The 2,368-nt window shown below is 36.5% G+C and overlaps 1 pseudogene; it reads right to left on the bottom strand.

Moving 5' to 3' along the window:
• Positions 1–1,131: 1,131 nt before the first annotated feature.
• Positions 1,132–2,085, bottom strand: LOC114031981 (annotated as a pseudogene).
• Positions 2,086–2,368: the final 283 nt, after the last annotated feature.

A 2,368-nucleotide genomic window follows, 5' to 3' on the forward strand; every position in this document is an offset into this window, starting at 1 on the left:
GGAAGTAGGAACAATAGACTAAAATTGCAGAGAGACAATGCTTGGCCTAATGTGAGGAAAGCGTCTGAACAATTAAGAACATGCAAATGTGGAATGGATTGCTTTTGCCTGAAGTTTTTCTGCCTCACTGCAAATACTCACTTGAAGTTTGGATGAGCATGAATTGTGGTTGTTTTATATGGTTGTCAAGTTCAGGTACAGGTTAGACGAGAGGAATAGCCTTTGATGTTCCTCCCAATTCTGGATTTCTGTGATTATATTCTAAATTTAAAGGTAAAATCAAGGGGCCACCACATTTCTGAAAGAAAAATTACTTTTTTGAAAATAATGTATCTGAAGACCTTCTCATCAATTTATGTCAACTGTTTACTTACCAATTGGCTGCATGGAATAGAAGAAAACATTATCCGACTTGAAAACAGATGGAAAACTTGAATCAGAATGCCATCACTGACTGTAGATGTTGAAAAAGATTAGTTTCCTTAAATATAAAATGGTAGCAATAATCCATTTCCTAATTATTTCTTACTGTTATTGTGGTGATAAAATATTGGATTGTGAAAATGCTTCAAAAAACCATAAAGCATAAAAGACACTAAAAAGCATAAAGCATAAACCATAAAGCATAAAAGACACAAAAAAGACACATAAAAGGCACTTTTGGTGCTTTATTGTAAGTTGTGGCATTCTGATTTAAATGCTTCGTGTGTTTTCAAGTCAGACAATATTTTCTATTATTCTATGTGAACAGTTGTTAAGTAAACATAAATTCATCAGGCATCCTTCAAGTACATTACTTTCAATTAAGTACCCTTTTTTCATAAAAGTGATAGCCTCTTGATTTTAGGACTGGAATGGATGTACATACTTTTAAGACCATATTGTTATGATGCTCCAGGCCCTGTGGGAGTCAACATTTTATAATTGAGGAGTTTGACATGGACATATGAGCAAGGAATTTAAGTCAGCAAACACATGAAGAGGACAAGTGATATATTAGTACATATGAAATGTATATACATATATTCACATAGATATGTATACATGTGAAATATATTCATAAGTATACATGTATTTACATATATATATGTGTGTGTACATAAGTATGAATATATATGTGCAGGCATATTATCATGGAAAAGATTTTGGTGTTAATCCCTTTGAGAAGTATTTCCAGGCCATGAGTTTCATCACGGCAGTCTTCATGTCCTTGTTCCTCAGACTATAGATGACCGGATTCATAGTTAGGGGTACCACTGTATAGAACATGGACAACAACAGATCTAGAAGTGAGTCAGATTCCTGGGGTGGCATTAGATAAGCATTGACAACTGTGGTCATAAAAACCATGAGAACAATGAGGTGGGGCAGGCAAGTGGAGAAGGCTTTTGACCTACCCTCTGCGGTTGGAATCTTGAGTACAGTTGAGAAGATGTGACTGTAAGAGATTGTGATGTAAATAGAGCAGAAAGCCCCTATAACAACCCCAAAATCCACAGTGACATCAACTGCAAGGTGTGTTTCAGAGCAGGAGATCCTGAGTAAGGAAGGGACATCACAGAAGAACTGGTGAATCTCCTTGGAGCCACAGAATGGCAAAGTGAATGTACTAGCTGAGTGTAGGGCCCCAAACACACCTCCACTGAGCCAGGAAGCACCTGCCATCTTCACACAAGCCCCTTTGGTCATGATGAGTTCATAGTGCAGGGGCTGACAAATGGCCACATAGTGGTCATAAGACATCATTGTAAGGAGAAAAAGCTCTGATGCAGCAAATAATATTAAAAAGAGCTGTGACACACACCTTCAAAAAGAGATGAAGTAGGTGTGACTCAGGGAATTTATAATTGATTTGGGGACAGTGATGGAAATAAAGTAGAGGTCCAAAAAGGATAAGTTCTTCAGGAAGAAGTACATAGGGGTATGGAATTTCCCATCAAGAGAGATAACAGTGAAAATGAGTATGTTACCCATCAGAGCCACCAGGTAAATCAGTAAGAAGAGAATGGCACGTAATACCTGTAGCTCCCAAATGTTAGAAAAGCCCATGAGGAAGAATTCTGTCTCCATAGTGAGATTGGCCATGTTCTAGGGGTGGAGGTTCTCTCCACTGTATGCATGGAGAAAAAAAAAACAGATGCCAAATGATGGAAAAACATTTTCAATAACAGTTTACATTGATTCAGACTCACTGTCTGGCCTTGTGTAAATCAGAGTCTATCTATCTACTTTAATTTTTCATTTTTTTAAATGAATTAATAGAAAGTACAGAGGATTTTAGCCTGAAAACACACATTTTTTGATAAATTCATTTCCATGTAGTTTGTTTCCATTGTAATCTTATTTATTTTTTTACATTTAAAGACAA

The sequence above is a fragment of the Vombatus ursinus genome, unplaced genomic scaffold (assembly GCF_900497805.2).
Source record: "Vombatus ursinus unplaced genomic scaffold, bare-nosed wombat genome assembly UNPS02015332.1, whole genome shotgun sequence".
NCBI classification, from domain to species: domain Eukaryota; kingdom Metazoa; phylum Chordata; class Mammalia; order Diprotodontia; family Vombatidae; genus Vombatus; species Vombatus ursinus.